Source organism: Hyla sarda, chromosome 4 (genome assembly GCF_029499605.1).
Source record: "Hyla sarda isolate aHylSar1 chromosome 4, aHylSar1.hap1, whole genome shotgun sequence".
NCBI classification, from domain to species: domain Eukaryota; kingdom Metazoa; phylum Chordata; class Amphibia; order Anura; family Hylidae; genus Hyla; species Hyla sarda.
Genome location: NC_079192.1, coordinates 106,976,687 through 106,996,980, shown reverse-complemented (window position 1 = coordinate 106,996,980; position 20,294 = coordinate 106,976,687). Strand labels below are relative to the sequence as shown.

The following is a 20,294-nucleotide window of genomic DNA, read 5'->3' as shown; positions in this document are numbered from 1 at the left end:
ACTATTGCCTAGCTATCTTATGTGTCACCAATGGATGGAAATCACATTGAACATTTGTTGTGTATAGATAAAGCTTGGCTAGATAGTACATCTTTTTATGTTAATAAATTAATCTTTTTTGAATCACCCGGTATTTTTGGCATATGTACAACTGTGCTATTTTTTCTATTCTCTATCTTCATACCTAGCGTATTCTATCCTTAACACTATTACAATGATATCATAACTGGTCATCTCATGTTCAGGTCGATGTGACCTAGCCTTGGATACAATATACAATATAAGACATCATCTTTCTTTACAATATTACTGCCACTGGTTTCATTTGAATGAAAAACCTTTATTGTCACTTTAGGAATATAACTGGGACTTTTTCTCAAAATCATATGCAAGTGAATTTGAATGGACGCTTGTTGTAGCACTTGTTACATCCTCTTTATTGTGCGGAATAATAAATGACTTCAATAGTACTATTATCTGAATTTAACTGAAATTCCCCGTTCCTGTCCTATTTCTTCAAAAAGCTTGTTAATATGCAATCACCTGGTACAACGGCAAAGTTTTTAAAGGTCAGCTATGTTTTATTCATAAAGGGTGGTTTTCTAGAAGGAGAAAGGTTACAGTGTCATGTAATACCATATTCTGATAGAGGTTGTGTTTAAAAATGTATCTTTTAATAGCCACAAGAAATTAGGAAAGGATTTAAAGGACTTGAATAGATTCCATGCGCACAAACAGAGAAAATAAAGAGGTTTATAGTAGAAGACAGATGACAGCACAATACTGACCTTACCCATGGATTTCAGATTGTGCTTATGTACGGTATTTGTACAGATGTAGCAAAGATGGGTTTGTTATTTGGTGCAGCTTCCTAGGATATTGCAGTGTGTTCTCTGTTATACTAAGGAAATAAATATAATGCATACAAGAAAAAAGGTAATGACAAATTCAACAACACCTGCAAATGAAGATAACATAGCCCAAATTTGAAAAAAATTACATTATAAGAAAGCATCCATTAATACCTAATAGACCCCTATCTCTCTGGAAAGCAATAGACATTTGCAAATAGCTGCAAACAACCAAACCAACTCCAAATTTTAAAACGTACAAAATTATTAAAGGGGTACTCTGTCACAAACATCTTATCCCCTCTTCAAAGGATAGGGGATAAAATGTCAGATTGCGGGGGTCCTGCTACGCAGAAGCTAGTAGCTTCTGCGTTTGTAACGTCACGTTACACCTTCTCCATTCATTTGCATGGGAGGAGGCGTGATGGCTATGTCATAGCCGTCACGCCTCCTCCCATAGAAGTGAATGGAGGGGATAGAGGGAGTCCCCAGAGGCAGGATCCCCGCAATCTAACACCTTATCCCCTATCCTTTAAATAGGGGATAAGATGTTTGCGGCGGAGTGACCCATTAAGAGAAAATATCAGGCAACATTCACATGACAGAAATGTTCACATGACAGAATTTCCTATACATTTTCAAACATATTTCATATCAAAGTGCAGCAGAATTTGTCTTCAGAACTGCATATTTTTACCTTTATTGGGAATCCAAGCCATAATTTATATACTGAAAATGTTTCTGATTCAAAATTCATAGGCAGAAAAAAAAAATACGTACACTTTTTTGATGTGTCGTATGCATCAGGTAGCCAAAACACAGAATAGATGAACAGATAGATAGATAGATACAGTAAAGTAATCAGCAGCACTCTTTCTTTATTGGATTTATTGGACTTTCGACCGAGTTGTTCCAGCATGCACCACCCTACATTTCAGTCAGTGCTGCCCATTTCTGGAAAATAGATAGATAGATCCTGATGCTGATCCTGATATACCTGAATGAACAGCTTTAAAGGGAATCAATCATCAGATTTTACCCTATAAAACGCTTTGAAAAGCATTATATAGGGTAAAATCTTTATCCTCACCATCACCGGAGGACGTTCCTGCTTGCGGGGATGGTGAGGATATGAACCCATAAACTGCTCCCTGCCATGCCCAAAAGTAGTCGCCTGGACATGGAGCTCCTCTCAACTAGTCCTGTGTCTTCAGCCGGCAGCGATGCCCCCTCGGCTTGATTGCAGGGCCGCGTCATCGCTCTACTCCGTCTGTTCAGTAAGCAGAGCAATGACAGGGCCTGTCAATCAAGCCGAGGGGGCATCGCTACCGGCCGAGTAGGCGAGTGCCTAAAGCCAAGTAGCATTGAGGTGGATCACAGAAATAGCGGTGTGTTCATTTTTCAATATTCTTTAACATTTTTGCTATTTGATTTTATAGATTTTTACCCAGGAATACAGTATATGTTATTTTGTATATATGCTATATGCTATTTTATGCTATTTTTATGGTATGGTGCCTAGACTGGCATAGTGACCTTTGGCATGATACACTATTGTTATTCTTCCCAATAATTACAGTAATGACCTGGAAGATGAAAGAGGACTCGCGTGACTCATGCAACCTCTAGTCTCGGCCATACTGTCTCATGATGCCAGAAAGCGGTTCAAAGTGTTTTCGCTTTCCTAAGCTTTGAGGATTACTTTTGACTGCACATGAGTCCATACACATAGGCCAAATGATCTGTTCACCAGAGCTGGTCCTGGTCCCAGGTCCCAGCACCAATTGTAAATGCTATCCTGGTGGGAATATTACATGACATGGTGGGACTATAATGACAACTAGTAGACAATGTAATGATGTAGAATATTTTACTCTATGTTCCGTATTGTTGAACAAAGTGAGTAGTAGGTATAAGAAGCAGAACACATATATGGAACTGAATAATTTAAATTGCTAAATTGTTAAAAAAAAAAAAATGTAGCGGAGCCAAGTTGATCAATGTAGTGGAGAATGATTTGACAATTACCATGACTCTATGTGTTATCTTTGGCTGATCTAAGTCACAAATAGTTGCCGACATGAGTAGTGTCAATCCTAAAAAATTAGACCATACAAGCAATGTGATAGCTAAGACTCCCCCCTCTGTATTGCATAAATGTAAGAAGTATATAGGCACTCCCTGAAATATAACACCCTGTAGAATATTAAGCTTTGCCTTTTTTTCATGTCTTTAAACCCATAGAAACAAATGGAAACTCTAATGACATTTCAGAATCTAGTATCTGCACTACATGATGAGAATCCTCTGCTTACACAGCTTAGTTTCAGTATCTATACATGAAATCACACACAGCCTCCATCTATCTTATGGGCTACAGGCAATTATTCATAGCAAAGATAATATAGTTGGTCCACATTCATTGCATTCATTCTCTTTTTTTTCCAGTTTTGCTTCATCTTTTGCCAAACATAGCATTTTGAACAGGCTTTTGGCTTTTCTTGCTGAAAGAAGAAAAAAAAACAATAAGCAGATAACACAGGAGAATATCCAGAGAAACACAATGTCTAATGTCTTCAGCAGCGCTTAATTGCACGGGTGTAAAGGCACAAGAAAGGATATACCAGCATAAAGGAGAAACGCCGAGCAGAAACCAGAGGAGGGAAAGCTATTCTGCTAATTCCCCACACATATTACACTTTGCATTATTTATACAAATGTTTGTGTGGTTCTTGGATATGAACTTCCATTCATAATAAAAAAAAACTAAGAAATGTCTTATAAATTTATATTTAACCACCTCCCTGCTATAGACGAGCTCTCCTCTAAAGGCAAACATCTCAGATATACTCTTCATATTTATATTCAGGTTCTCTTTGATAAAGGGAACCCCCAAGGCTGTGTTTACACACAGTATTTTGGTCAGTATTTTTAGCCACAACCAGAAGTGGAAGTGATATAGAGAAAAGAGATACAGAGAAAACTACAAGGTGGGTCATTTACATGGATACACCTTAATAAAATGGGAATGGTTGGTGATATTAACTTCCTGTTTGTGGCACATTAGTAAATGTGAGGGGGAAACTTTTCAAGAGGGGTGGTGACCATGGTGGCCATTTTGAAGTCGGCCATTTTGAATCCAACTTTAGTTTTTTCAATAGGAAGAGGGTCATGTGACACATCAAACTTATTGGGATTTTCACAAGAAAAACAATTATGTGCTTGGTTTTAACGTAACTTTATTCTTTCATGAGTTATTTACAAGTTTCTGACCACTTATAAAATGTGTTCAATGTGCTGCCCATTGTGTTGGATTGTCAATGCAACCCTCTTCTCCCACTCTCCACACACTGATAGCAACACCGCAGGAGAAATGCTAGCACAGGCTTCCAGTATCCGTAGTTTCAGGTGCTGCACATCTCTTATCTTCACAGCATAGACAATTGCCTTCAGATGACCCCAAAGATAAAAGTCTAAGGGGGTCAGATCGGGAGACCTTGGGGGCCATTCAACTGGCCCACGATGACCAATCCACTTTCCAGGAAACTGTTCATCTAGGAATGCTCGGACCTGACACCCATAATGTGGTGGTGCACCATCTTGCTGGAAAAACTCAGGGAACGTGCCAGCTTCAGTGCATAAAGAGGGAAACACATCATCATGTAGTAATTTTGCATATCCAGTGGCCTTAAGGTTTCCATTAATGAAGAATGGCCCCACTATCTTTGTACCCCATATACCACACCACACCATACATTCAATTTTTGAGTTCCAACAGTCTCGGAGGGATCTATCCAATGTGGGTTAGTGCCAGACCAATAGTAGTGGTTTTGTTTGTTAACTTCACCATTCACATAAAAGTTTGCCTCATCACTGAACAAAATCTGCATAAACTGAGGGTCCTGTTCCAATTTTTGTTTTGCCCATTCTGCAGCACCTGAAACTACGGATACTGGAAGCCTGTGCTAGCATTTCTCCTGCGGTGTTGCTATCAGTGTGTGAAGAATGGGAGAAGAGGGTTGCATTGACAATCCAACACAATGGGCAGAACATTAAACACATTTTATAAGGGGTCAGAAACTTGTAAATAACTCATGAAAGAATAAAGGTACATTAAAACCAAGCACATAATTGTTTTTCTTGTGAAATTCCCAATAAGCTTGATGTGTCACATGACCCTCTTCCTATTGAAAAAACAAAAGTTGGAAAATGACCAACTTCAAAATGGCCGCCATGGTTACCACCCATTTTGAATAGTTTCCCCCCCTCACATATACTAATGTGCCACAAACAGGAAGTTAATATCACAAACCATTCCCATTTCATTAAGGTGTATCCATATAAATGGCCAACCCTGTATAATGGCTAAAAAGGCTATGCAAAATACTGGTCAAAATATGTGTGTGAACCCAACTTAAATTTACAGACGTATTTTATTTTACACACGCATATTCATCTGTAATTGACAAAAAAGCTGCTTTTTTTTTCTGAATACAGACTACAATGTGCATGTAACATAAAATAAATCAGTACAATTTATGATGTGTGAACTTAGCATTAAAGGGGTAATTACAACTTGCAAAGTTATCTCCTATCAATAAGGTAAGGGATAGCAAGATGATTGGTGGGGGTCCAACTAGTGGCGGATCCAGAGTCTAGTCTCAGGAGGTGGTCAAAAAAAAAAAATCCTTAAGTTCCCAGCCGTCAAAAACAATAATTTACAAGACTTTATTACTTAAGTCCACAAAATAAATCATATTAATGATGAAAAAGGAAAAAGATAGAAAAACACACACTTAAAAACACTGTGTGCTCTCAGCCAGCATGAATTATAAGTAAGAGGGCTTAGCTAGCTCCATTAATAATCAATTGAATGTAGAGGGCATTTCTGCAGGTAATGTGCCCTTTCTACTATTGTTGGCTGAAGCACACAGCTGATTAAAAACCAAAACCTCAACGTTTCACCACCTAAGTGGCTTTGTCAAGATGCATGTGAGCAATGGCATCTGAAAACGCCGACCTGGGGTTTTATAACCTCCTCTCATGAGGTCAGTGAATACATCCTCCAATCAGGTACTATTCCTATGATTACATGATTGGGTACTCCAATCAGCATCCTCTAATCCATGATGGACATCTGAAAAAACCAAAGACCGCTCTTATTCTTCCTACCGGTCAAAGAAGGCCACATATATAATTCCAATTGGTAAACCGCCCAGATATTCCGCAATGACGTGGTAAGTACTTTCTGCACAGATTGCACTGCACAAGTTCTTAGATACAGCCGGACCTCTGACTACACTTCTGTGCACGCGCAGCGAGGACGTGGCATGTAAACAATCCCCACGTGGCACTGCACAAGATCTTAAGGATGTTCGGGGCTCCGCTGGTAATTCTGCGCATGCGCGTCCGAGCAGTGCGCACATACAGTTGCGCAAATACTTAGTCCTTTTTCCAATAATCCCAGTTATCCTTGGATAGGTGCGCAATCAAAGGATGCACGAGAACTTAGTTTATTTATACACAAATGTTATTTATATTGTACAAGGTAGGTATAAGGTTACATTAATTTCTTTAATACTCTAAGGGATTAGGGCTATCTCCATAAGGGGCTCCAGATATAAAGATGACATATAAGAATAAACTTAAATCCAGATAGAAAATCCCACACTCACCATGTCCAGCGCTGGGTCTGTGGAGGTTCCTAGGAAGAGAAAGGTGATCACCTTCCTCTTCCTTGGAACCTCCACAGACCCAGCGATGGACATGGGTAGTGCAGCATTTTCTATCTGGATTTAAGTTTATTTACTAGCTATGTTCTGATTTATCCGAGCACCTCCTCCACCATCCTTTTACAAGTTGGAATTGCTTCCACTGGGATCCTCCACTTTTTTGTTACCGAAATGAACTGTGCCTCCCCTTACTCTTTTTTATTGACATAAGAATGTCTCTCCAATTAACAAATTGCTATCAAAAAATTATAAGATAGTGTCATATGTATCCACTTATCAAAATCTTGACATGTATATAAATCACATTAGTAGTTTGTTAAAAAATGCCATACAAAGGAGACGTAACTATTGAAAAATTGGGATGGTACCCATCAGTCAGAGTTGTCATGAGACATCATTTAAAGGTGTATCACCAGTTATTTTTGATCGGCCGTGCAGCTACCATCTAATTTTTCTGGTTATGTAAAGTGATGAGCGGCATTGGCCATATTCGAGTTCACAATATTTCGCGAATATATAGATGAATATTTGTCCTATATTCGCAAATTTCACGCATTCGTTATATTCACATATTCGCATATGTAAATATTTGCATATTCGAGGAAGAAAACAGTGAGGGGGTGGGCAACGTTACTATTGGTTGCTAGGGATGTTATTGATAACCTCTGACAAGTGTATTTGCATCATTCTAATTGGCCCACAAGGGAAAAGAAGGAATATGCAAATATTCATATATGCGAATATGCGCGTATACGGAAAAAAGTGAATATTCATAATTTCGAATATATAGTGAATATATTCGCAATATTCACAAATTTGCGATATTCGCAAAAAAAAAAATAGAAATTTGAATATTCGCGCCCAACACTAGTTATGTAGTATTGCCAATTAAGAGAACCTCAATTTTAGACTATTATTGGGTAGGAAGGATTTATAAAAAGGCAGAGAAGGTGAATCCCTCATTTAACTCTTGAGGGTTCAAACTATGTAAATTATAAATCCATTTTGCTTCAGTACGCAGCAATCTGTTATCAAGGTCTCCTCTCCTTGGAGCTAATTTGCATTTAATGAAACCCCAAAATTGTAACTGGGATAAATCTCCGTTACTAAATTTGCAGAGGCCTATGTCCCCCAAAAATACATTGCCATTGACGAGTCCCTTATTAGTTTGAAAGGAAGGCTCCATTTCCGCCAGTACATTCCCAGTAAAAGGGCAAGGTATGGTGTGAAAGTATACAAGCTCTGCGAGAGCTCCTCAGGGTACACTTACAGATTTAGGGTGTATGAAGGGAAGGATTCCCGCATTGAACCCCCAGAATCCTTCCGGGGAGTTAGCGGGAAAATTGTGTGGGAACTGATGTACCCACTGCTGGATAAAGGTTACAGCCTGTATGTGGATAACTTTTATACAAGCATCCCTCTCTTCAAGTCCCTTTCTGCCAGAGCCACTGTTGCTTGTGGCACTGTGCGGAAAAATTAGAGAGGCCTTCCAAAACATCCTATAAAAACGTCAATCGCTAAGGGCGAAAGTAGGGCCCTTACTAGTGGCAATAGGTTCCTGGTCAGGTATAGGGACAAGAGGAATGTCCTTATGCTGACCACCATTCATGGTAATGGCAGCACCCCTGTCACTGTACGAGATACCGCAACACCGGTCCTCAAACCTGATTGTATTCTGGGCTACAATCAGTATATGGGAGGAGTTGATCTCTCTGATCAAGTCCTCAGACCATATAGCGCCATGCTCCAAACCAGAAGATGGTACAAAAAAGTAGAGTTGTACATGGTCCAGACGGCATTGTACAACGCTTTTGTACTATTTCGAAGCACTGGCAACATGGAAACATTCCTTCAGTTCCAGGAGGTAGTAATCAGGAAGGAGCGGGCCCAAGTACCTCTGGAACTGAAGGTGCTCGTATTATACCAGGGCAACATTTTCCAGGAGTGGTCCTCCACACTGGAAAGAAGGGACAGTTCTAAAGAAGATGCCGAGTCTGTTCTAAAGTGATAAGAAAATACACCATTTTCCAGTGTGACACCTGTCTTGAAAAACCAGGCCTCTGCATCAAAGAAAGCTTCGAGGTGTACCATAGGTCTTTGGAGCACTAAATTTACAATTTACCCCCTTTTTATCTTTCCCCAAATTAACTGTTCATTGTACACGAGCCATGCAGCATTGTCCAATGTTTTTGTTCTTTTCCAATGTGTTGGTGACATTGTACATGAGCTTGGGACCACGGCTATGTACAGCGCTTTTCCGATGCATTGGCAACACAGGGACATTCCTGTCCATGGCTACATAGTTACATAGTTAGTACGGTTGAAAAAAGATACGTCCATCAAGTTCAACCAGGGAATTGAAGGGTAGAGGTGTGGCGCGATATTGGGGAAGGGATGGGATTTTATATTTCTTCATAAGCATTAATGTTATGTTGTTCCAGGAATGTATATAACCCTGTTTTAAAGCTGTTAATTTTTCCTGCTTTGACCAGTTCCGGAGGTAGACTGTTCCATAAGTTCACAGTTCTTATGGTAAAGAAGCCTTGTCACCCCTTGAGACTAAACCTTTTCTTCTCCAGACGGAGGGAGTGCCCCCTCGTCCTTTGGGGGGATTGACCTGGAACAGTTTTTCTCCATATTTTTTGTATGGGCCATTAATATACTTCTAAACATTTATCATATCCCCCCTTAAACGTCTCTTCTCAAGACTAAACAATTGTAACTCCTTTAATCGCTCCTCATAGCTAAGATGTTCCATGCCCCATATTAGTTTAGTCGCGCATCTCTGCACCCTTTCCAGCTCCACAGTGTCCCTTTTATGGACTGGTGCCCAAAACTGAACAGCATATTCCAGATGAGGCCGTACCAATGCTTTATAAAGGGGGAGTATTATGTCCCTGTCCCGTGAGTCCATGCCTCTTTTTATACATGACAATATCCTGCTGGCCTTGGAAGCAGCAGCCTGACATTGCATGCTATTCTGTAGTCTATGATCTACAAGTACACCCAGATCCTTCTCTACCAGTGACTCTGCCAGTTTAATCCCCCCTAAGACATATGACACATGCATGTTATTAGTACCCAGATGCATAACTTTACATTTATCCACATTGAACCTCATTTGCCAAGTGGATGCCCAGACACTTAGTCTATCCAAGTCATCTTGTAACCTATACACATCCTCTATAGACTGTATCGTACAACAAAGCGTGGTGTCATCTGCAAAGATAGAAACAGAGCTGTTAATGCCATCCTCTATATAATTGATAAATAAATTAAACAACAGCGGGCCCAGTACTGAACCTTGGGGTACACCACTAATAACCGGGGACCAATCAGAGTATGAATCCTTGACCCCCACTCTCTGGGTACGATCCATGAGCCAGTGTTCAATCCAGTTACAAACTAAAGTTTCCAAACCCAAAGACCTTAACTTACCTGTCAGACGTCTATGAGGGACAGTATCAAACGCTTTAGCAAAATCCAGAAACACTATATCCACAGCCATTCCTCTGTCAAGGCTTCTACTCACCTCTTCATAAAAGCAAATTAGATTGGTTTGACAACTTCTATCCTTAGTAAACCCATGCTGGCTATCACTTATAATACTATTATCCCCTATGTATTCCTGTATGTAATCCCTTATAAGTCCTTCAAACGATTTACCCACAATGCACGTTAAACTTACCGGTCTATAGTTTCCTGGGGAAGACCTAGAGCCCTTTTTGAAGATTTGCACCACATTCGCCTTGCGCCAGTCCCTTGGCACAATACCAGACACCAGTGAATCTCTAAATATCATGAACAGGGTACAGATATTACTGAACTTACCTATCTAAGAACTCTTGGGTGGAATCCATCTGGCCCTGGAGATTTGCTTACATTTATATCACTTAACTTACCTTTTAACATTTCTACATTAAGCCAGTTCAGTACATTACATGATGTGTTACCAGCACTGACCTGTCCAATGTCAGCTCCTTCTTCGTTAGTATATACAGAACTAAAGAACCCATTCAGTAGCTCTGCTTTCTCTTTATCGCCTGTGACAACCTCCCCATTATGGGGAGGTTTATTTGCTTTTTTGAATTTATATATCTAAAAAAATATTTAGGATTAGTTTTGCTTTCTTTGGCCACCTGTCTCTCATTTTGAATTTTTGCTGTTTTTATTACATTTTTACAGATTTTATTAAGCTCCTTGTACTGTTTAAATGTTATAGCTGACCCATCAGATTTGTATTTTTTGAAAGCTATTTTTTGTTGTTTATTGCTCTTTTAACATAATTTGTCAGCCATGTAGGATTTAGTTTTAATCGTTTATATTTGTTCCCCTTTGGTATATATTTAGCTGTATAGTTATTTAGAGTTGATTTAAAGATGCCCCATTTACCTTCTGTATCAGTATTTGAGAACACCTCCCCCCCAGTCTATGTCCTGTAGTGCAGCCCTCAGCCCAGGGAAGTTTGCCTTTTTAAAGTTATATGTTTTTGCCTTCCCCGCCTGTCTTTGTTTTCTACATTTTAAGTCAAAAGTAACTATATTGTGGTCGCTATTACCAAGGTTTCCCCTCACAGTTACATTACCAACCAGCTCTGTGTTGTTGGAAATGATCAGATCCAACAAGGCATCACTTCTTGTTGGGTCCTCCACAAACTGGCCCATAAAATTATCCTGCAATAAATTAAGGAATTGTCGCCCCTTTGTAGTTTTAGCCAACCCCGGACCCCAATCTATATCTGGATAGTTAAAATCTCCCATTATTACCACTGTACCTGCCCTGGCGGCCCTCTCTATTTATTTATACAGCCGACCTTCTATCTCTTCAGTGATATTAGGGGGTCTGTAGATTACACCAAATATTTTTTCAGTATTTCCCTCCTTTTGTAATTCTACCCACAGTGATTCCACATCCTCAGTATCATCACACACTATGGCATCATTCACACTGACGTTCATACCACTTCTAACATACAGACAGACTCCACCACCTTTTCTGTTCATTCTATCTTTGTGAAACAATGTAAACCCCTGCAGATTGACAGCCCAGTCATGCGAGGAGTCCAGCCATGTCTCAGTGACCCCAACTATATCAATGTGTTCCTCCAGTATCAAGGCCTCAAGCTCCCCCATTTTATTTGCTAGGCTTCTGGCATTTGTGAACATACACTCTACATTTCCATCCTTTATGTTATTGGGGTTAACATTCTAATATTCCCCAAAAAGTTCCCAGAACGTTGATCCAGGGATTAAGTCTGATTAGCATATTTGGAGTCGGGAAGGGATTTTCCCTCCTAGTATGGGGCAAATTGGCATCTGCCTCAAGGCAACCTCAAGGTTTTTTTTTTTGCCATCCTCTGGATCAACACAGTAGGGCAGTGTTCCCAACCAGGCTGCCTCCAGCTGTTGCAAAACTACAACTCCCAGCATGCTGGGAGTCACAGTTTTGCAACAGCTGGAGGTACCCAGGTTGGGAAACACTGCAATAGAGGAAGATTTACTAACTGCAGTGTTTTGGTACACCAGATGTAAGTAAAACTTTACAACTATCAGCCGCCCCTGTGCAAATCACTAATTTAGGCCTCAAATGTGCATGGCTCTCTCTCACTCCGGAGCCCAGTTGCCTGACAACAGTGTAGGGCCACATATGGGGTATTTCTATACTCGGGAAAATTTGCTTTACAATTTGGGGGCTTTTTCTACTTTTACCTCTTATGAAAAAAAAAATTGTAGGCTACACTAGCATATTAGTGTAAATAAAATAGCATTTTCTACACTAACATACTATTAATTTTCACAAGAGGTAAAAGGAGAAAAAGACTCCCAAAATTTGGAACGCTTTTTCTCCAGAGTATAGAAATATTACCCCATATGTGGGCGTAACGTCCTCTGCGGGTGCTTAACATGGCTTAGGAGTGAGAGGCCTGAGGCCTAAATTTGTGATTTGTACAGGGGTGGCCAATAGTTGCAGCATTTCAGACATAAACCCAAAAGAAAAAACAATCACATGAGACCCCATTTTGGAAACTACACCCTTCAAGGAATTTAACAGAGGGGGCAGTGAGCATTTACATCCCCCATGTGTCTGAAAAATTTTTGGAACAGTGGTCTGTGAAATAAAAAAATTTCACATGCACAGCCCAATGTTCCAAAGATCTGTCAAACGGCAGTGGGGTGTAAATGGTAACTGCACTCCTTGTTACATTCCTTGAGGGGTGTCACATGTGGGGGGGGGTCCACTGTTCTGGCACTACATGGGCTTTGAGAACGCAAATGCCCCCCCCCCCCCAACCTCAATTAAAGCCAAATTCTCTCTCCAAAAGCCAAATATTGCTCCTTCTCTTATGAACACTGTTGTGCGTCCGCAGAGCAATTTAAGTCCACATATGGGGTGTTTCCATACTCAGAAGAAAAAGGCCTCCAAAATTTGTAACCCAATTTCTCCCATTACCCTATGTGAAAATAAAAAAATTGGGGTAACACTAGCATTTAAGTGCAAAAAATCCACTTATGGCCCACTGTTCCAAACACTCTTGAGGTTTAAATACTCACTGTACCCCATGTTACATTCCTTAAGTGGCGTAGTTTCCGAAATGGTGTCACAAATGGTTCTGATGTTCTGGCACTATGGGTGCTTTGTAAACGCACATGGCCTCCAACTTCAATTCCAACCAAATACCCTTTTGAGCCCTGTAGTGTGCCAGCAGAGCACTTTACGTCCACACATTGCCTTACTTGGGAAAAATTGGACTACAAGTTTTTTTTTTTTTTTTTCGGGGGGGGGGGGGGGTTCTATTAGCCCTTCTGAAAATGAGAACATTGGGGTAACAGTATCAATTCAGTGAAAAAAATCATTTTTTTCATTTTCACGTCCAACTTTAGCAAAAACTCATCAAACACCTGTGGGGTGTTAAGGCTCACTGTACCCCTTGTTACGTTCCTTGAGGGGTATAGTTTCCCAAATGGTGTGCCATGTGTTTTTTTTTTTTTTTTTGCTGTTCTGGCACCATGGGGGCTTCCTAAATGCGACATGCCCCCCAGAAACCTTTTCAGCAAAATTCTCTCTCCAAAAGCCCAATGGTGCTCCTTCTCTTCTGAGCCCTCTAGTGCGCACACAGAGCACTTTACATCCACATATCGGGTATTTCAATACTCGAGAGAAACTGGGTTACATATTTTGGGGGGCTTTTTCTCCTATTACCACTTGTGAAAATGAAAAATTTGGGATAACATTAGCATTTTAGTGAAAAAAATAGATTTTTTTATTTTCATGTCCAACTTTAACAAAAAGTCGTCAAATACCTGTGGGGTTTTAAGGCTCACTCTACCCCTTGTTACATTCCTTGAGGGGGGTAGTTTCCCAAATAGTGTACCTTGTGTTTTTTTTTTGGCTGTTCAGGCACCATAAGGGCTTCCTAACTGCAACATTCCCCCCCCCCCCCAAAAAAAAACCTTTTCAGCTAATTTCTCTCTCCAAAAGCCCAATGGTGCTCCTTCTCTTCTGAGCCCTCTAGTGCGCTCACAGAGCACTTTACATCCACATATGGGGTATTTCAATACTTGAGAGAAACTGGGTTACAATTTTTTTCTCCTATTACCACTTGTGAAAATGAAATATTTTGGATAACATTAGCATTTTAGTGAAAAAAAATATTTTTCTCATTTTTACATCCAACTTTAACAAAAAGTCGTCAAACACCTGTGGAGTGTTAAGGCTCACTGTACCCCTTGTTACATTCCTTGAGGGGTGTAGTTACCCAAAAGGTGTGCCATGTGTTTTTTTTTATTATTATTTTTTTTTTGCTGTTCTGGCACCATGGGGGCTTCCTAAATACACATGCCCCCTAAAAACCTTCTTCTGAGACCTCTAGTGCGCTCACAGAGTACTTTACATCCACATATGTGGTATTTCCTTACTCCAGAGAGATTGGGTTACAAATTGGGGGGGGGGGGGCTTTCTCTCCTTTTACCGCTTGTAAAAATGAAAAAAGAAAATGGGGCTACAAAAACATGTTAGAGTAAAAAAATGAAGATTTAGATTTTTCTCCTCCACTTTGCTGCTATTCCTGTGAAACACCCACCCAAGTGGTTAACAAACTTTCTAAATGGTATTTTGAGTACTTTGAGGGGTACAGTTATTAAAATTGGGTCATTAATGGGGCAATTCTAATATGAAGGACCCTCAAATCCACTTCAAATTGAACTGGTCCCTGAAAAATTAAGATTTTGAAATTTTCATGAAAAATTGGAAAATTGCTGCTAAACTTTGAAGCCCTCTAATGTCTTCAAAAAGTAAAAACATGTCAACTTTATGATGGAAACATAAAGCAGACATATTTTATATGTGAATCAACATATAATTTATTTGGTATGTCTGTTTCAAAAGAGAGTTTCAAAATCAGAAAAATGCTAAATTTACCAAATTTTCATGAACTTTTGGAATTTTTCATAAAGAAATGATGCAAGTATGGTGAAAATTTATCACTAACATAAAGTAGAATATGTCATGAAATTTTTTTTCTCAGAACTAGTATGATAAGTAAAAGCATCCCAGAGCTATTAATACTTAAAGTTACAGTGGTCAGATTTGCAAAAAATGGCTACATCCTTAAAGGGGTACTCCGGTGGTCAACGTGTTTTTCCGTTTTTGACTTACCCTACTTGTTTTTGTTTCATTTCTATTCTTGTTGTTTAGCCTACTCTATTTCTGTTCTTTGTTGTCTTTTTATCCCCCACTTTGTTTTCCTATCTTTGCCTCTATTTCCTGTTTCTTGCTGTGCTGAAAACTACAAATTCCAGCATGCCACATGCCTTGCTGGTTTGGGGCAGCTCCTTTTTTGTTTTGTTTTGTTTTTTCCACCCTTTACCCATCCTACTATTTTCCTGGGTCAGCCCCCTTATACACAGCACACTAATATAATCAGCCCTGGTTGGGATACACTGGCATACACACACAAAAGGGGCTACAACTCCCAGCATGTGTCATTCAGGAGTCCTCAGTCTGTGGTATTACACCAGCATGCTGCCTCTGTAGTCTCCTGGGGGTTGTAGTTCACCACACCTCTGTAGGGCATACACCAGTGTTTCCCAACCAGGGTGCCTCCAGGTGTTGCAAAACTACTACTACCAGCATGTCCTGACAGCCATTGGGCATGCTAGGAGTTGTAGTTTTGCAACAGCTGGAGGCACACTGGTTGGGAAACACTGGTGTTACATGATGTGTATGCTGAATAGGCTAGAACAGTGTTTCCCTACCAGTGTACCTCCAGATGTTGCAAATCTACAACTCCCAGCATGCCCAAAGTCTGTCGGGCATGCTGGGAGTTGTAGTTTTGCAACAGCTGGAGGCACACTGGTTTGTAAACACTAGCATACACACACAACAGGGACTACAACCCCCAGCATGTGTCATTCAGGAGCCCCCCCCCCCCCTTCACATATAGGGGGAGATTTATCAAAACCTGTGCAGAGGAAAACTTGCCCAGTTGCCCATAGCAACCAATCAGCTTGCTGCTTTCATTTTTATGAAGGCCAGTGAAAAATTAAAGAAGCAATCTGATTGGTTGCTATGGGCAACTGGGCAAGTTTTCTTCGGCACAGGTTTTGATAAATCTCCCCATAGAGATCATTCCCAGTATGAGATTTATTCCCCTGCAGTCCATACATCCCCAACCCGCACACTTATCTTCTCTGCGTTCTTTCTCCTGTGCAGACCTGCGTCCTTAGAATACAGAGAAGGGGGGAGGTGAGGAGGGGGATGAGATGAGGGGGCGTGGCTTATTCCTCTCATGCAGACAGAGAGAAAAAAAAAAAAAAAAAAAAAAGCTGTGACATCTTGTCCACAACAGACTCAGAACTGTGGACAACAGTAAAAGAAAACCCTCAGAACTACAGAACTTCCTGCCCAACAAACAGGTAAGAAAAACACATACACGCTGCCAAAACATATAACACATGTATATTGCAAAAAACTTACAAAGAAGATGCCATATAGTCAAAAAAAATTAACCACCGGAGTACCCCTTTAAGGTCAAAATAGGTTTTGTCCTTAAGGGGTTAAAATAGAATTTACAGACTGGAGGATCACACATCTCTAGCTTGCTACAATCACCCCTGCGAGGGATAGAGGACCACTGAGGGTCCCTAATATCCCCATGGTTGAGTGTAGCAGGCTAGATTTCTTTTTCCATTTTTTGTAACCTAGTTGGTGTGCAATATTTCATGACTGCTTGCTTTTTCTTCTTTATATACTTATACATATCTATAATACACACATAGTTATCATACATACACACATAATTCATACACACATATCTATAATGCATACACACATCATATATACACACCACATACATATATACATACACACATCTATCCTACACACATAATACATGCACATACATCTATCATACACCCATCTATCATACATATCATATACAAACAAACACACATATATCATACACATATATCATCACACATACCACATATATCATACACATGATACATACACACAATACACACATCATACACACATTTATCATACACCTATCATACATACGCACATTATTCATAAACACAGACCTATAATACACACACTCATCTTTTATGCACATCATACATACACACATTTATCATACATGCACCTCATGCATACACACACACACACACACACACACATCTATCCTACACACATGATACATACACACGCATCTATCATACACAAATCTATCATACATACACACATCCACAAAAACACACATATATAATACATACACATATATCATAACACATACCACATATATCACACACATGATACATACACACATCTATCATACATAAACACATCATACACACACACATCTATCTATCTATTATACACACATCTATCTATCTATCTAGTAAGGTGAAAAAGCAATGCAGTTTATTTCCTCATATGTGGCAAGCAATGTTTCGACAGTCTGCACAGTCTTTATCAAGATTTATAAAGACTGTGCAGACAGTCGAAATGTTGCTTGCCACATATGAGGAAATAAACTGCATTGCTTTTTTACCTGATTTGAGTGCTTTGGGACGTTTTACTTGGTATCTACTATTGCTGCCAGTGACCTGGGCTGCGATTGGGCCCGCTTGCACCCACATCATCCAGACATTGCTGGCAGTGCTGCTCTGCTCTACTACTACTTATCTATCTATCCATCTGTCATACAAACACACATGATACATAAACACACATATATAATACATACACATATATCAATCGCACAGTTCTCGCTCTTAGCTCCATTCATTCTCAATGGGGCTGAGCCTTGAGTCCTGAGCTTGACTATGTTGATAAGATAGGAGAGTTGGGAATACCCTTCTAAAAACTTTTGCCAGGGTCTGACGACCATTTCATGTGTATGGAGGCCTATCAACTCTCCGAAGACACCAGGATTCACAGTAACTGGGATAGAGGTACCATGAGTGAGTTTTATCAAAACCTGTGTAAAGGAGAAGTTTACCAGTTGCCCATAGCAACCAATAAGATTGCTTCTTTCATTTTTGAAAAAGCGATCTGATTGGTTGCTATGCGAACCTGGTCAACTTTTCCTCTGGACAGGTTTTGATAAATCTCGCCATAGTATATGTAGTAAAAACAGCTATCTTAGAGAGGAGGTTAAGAAAATTATACTAATGCAGAGTTCTGTGGAAAGCTCCTTTTTTCTAGGGAGATTGAGATTTGGGAAAAACTAGTAAGCAAGATCAAGAAAATAAAGGGATTTTAAGTGGGAGAAAAGAGAAGAAAATTTAAAATAATATAAAATGTGGCAATATTAATGATTAATATTTAATATGGGGGGGGGGGAGATACACATATGAAATATTTCATTCTGCTGCTTAAAAAAATGATATAAAAGGTGGTTGACCTTAAATAACAAAACAAAAAAAATAAGACACCAAGACTCGAGGAGTTGCTTCACAATGGGTAACTTGGTAACTTTACTTAAACATAGAAACTTTATTCATAAAGTAAAAGCTCTCTACTTAAACAGTTCCAACAAACAGCAGTGGAAGGGTAGCCTTGCACAACCGGAGGGCCACAAGAGCTAAGGGGCCCTTGAAATTATTATCCCTCCATTTTGGAGAGTAGCAGAAGAGAAAGAGTGTCCCTCAGTTTAAGGTCAGGACTAGTGATGCCGCGAACATAAAATTTCCGCAAAAGTTTGCGAACTGGCGAACCGGGCGAACTGCCATTGACTTCAATGGGCAGGCGAATTTTAAAACCCACAGGGACTCTTTCTGGCCACAATAGTGATTTAAAAGTTGTTTCAAGGGGACTAACACCTGGACTGTGGCGTGCCGGAGTGGGATCCATGGCAAAACTCCCATGGAAAATTGCATAGTTGATACAGAGTCTGGTTTTAATCCATAAAGGGCATAAATCACCTATTATTCCCAAATGGTTTGGAATAACGTGCTTTAGCCCCCCTTTAGACAGCACATAGATTCCCCCATATTAGGCAGCACATAGTTAGAGCCTCCCTTTAGGCAGCACATAGTTAGATCCCCCCTTTAGACAGCACATAGTGGGATTTGAACACAAGGCCCCAGCGTTGCAAGGCAGCAGAGCTAACCTCGGAGCCACCATGCTACCCTTAGCATACATCCAATATCCACGGTTGCTAAAATGGACAGAGATGTCAGCAGAGAGTACCAGAAAAATTAGGCATGTACACATGCCTGAAAAATTTGGTATTGTTGCCGCCGCTTCTGTAGCAGCGGCCAGAAAAATTGCAGCACCATAACAAGTGGAGCAGCAGAGTCCCGAAAAATTAGGCATGTACATCTGGCTGGAAAATTTGGTATTGTCGCAGCCGCTGCTGTAGCAGCAGCCAGAACAATTTCTGTTTGTTTGGTGGCGGATAAGTCACGCAAGTCATCCGGCATTCAGAGTTCAAATACAGCAGCGTGTGGACCATTTTTAGCCCAAGGCAGCTCATCTGATCAGGCCTTGTTCAGTCAAATGTATCGCCCAGTGTCAGTCCCTTTGGGATCCATCCCTCATTCATCTTAAGAAAGGTGAGGTAATCCAGACTTTTTTGACAAAGGCGACTTCTCTTCTCAGTGACAATACCTCCTGCTGCACTGAAGGTCCTTTCTGACAGAACACTTGAAGCGGGATAGTCCAGAAGTTCAAACGAGAATTGGGATAGCTCAGGCCACAGGTCAAGCCGGCACATCCAGTAGTCAAAGGTTTCATCGCTCCTCAGAGTGTCGATATCTGCGGTTAAGGCCAGGTAGTCTGCTACCTGTCGGTCAAGTCATTCTCTGATGGTGGACCCCGAAGGGCTGTGGCGATGCATAGGACTTAAAAAGCTCCGCATGTCCTCCATCAACAGTATGCATGTACAACATCCTGTCCTTGCCGGCGTGTTCGTGGAAGGAAGATTACTTTCACCTCTTACCCTGTTAGATCCCTGTTGTGCTGTGACATGACCCTTATACGCTGTGTACAGCATACTTCTTAATTTATTTTGGACGTGCTGAATCCTTTCCGCCTTGCTGTAATGCGGTAACATGTCAGGCACTTTATGTTTATACCGGGGGTCTAGTAGCGTGGACACCCAGTACAGGTCATTCTCCTTCATCTTTTTATATGAGGGTCCCTCAACAGGCACGACAGCATGAAAGACCCCATTTGCACAAGGACGGATGCCGAGCTTCTCATGTCC

The 20,294-nt window shown here is 40.4% G+C and overlaps 1 long non-coding RNA gene across 2 annotated transcripts; it reads right to left on the bottom strand.

Moving 5' to 3' along the window:
- Positions 1-345: 345 nt before the first annotated feature.
- LOC130366883 (uncharacterized) lies at positions 346-18,075 on the bottom strand. Of its 2 annotated transcripts, XR_008891977.1 has the most exons (4): positions 17,938-18,075; positions 1,632-1,805; positions 789-901; positions 346-602 (listed from the first exon to the last, which is right to left on the bottom strand). It is a non-coding gene; the product is annotated as an uncharacterized LOC130366883 (long non-coding RNA). The 2 variants fall into 2 exon arrangements; XR_008891978.1 differs by lacking the exon at positions 1,632-1,805 and having other exon boundaries at positions 17,938-18,046.
- Positions 18,076-20,294: the final 2,219 nt, after the last annotated feature.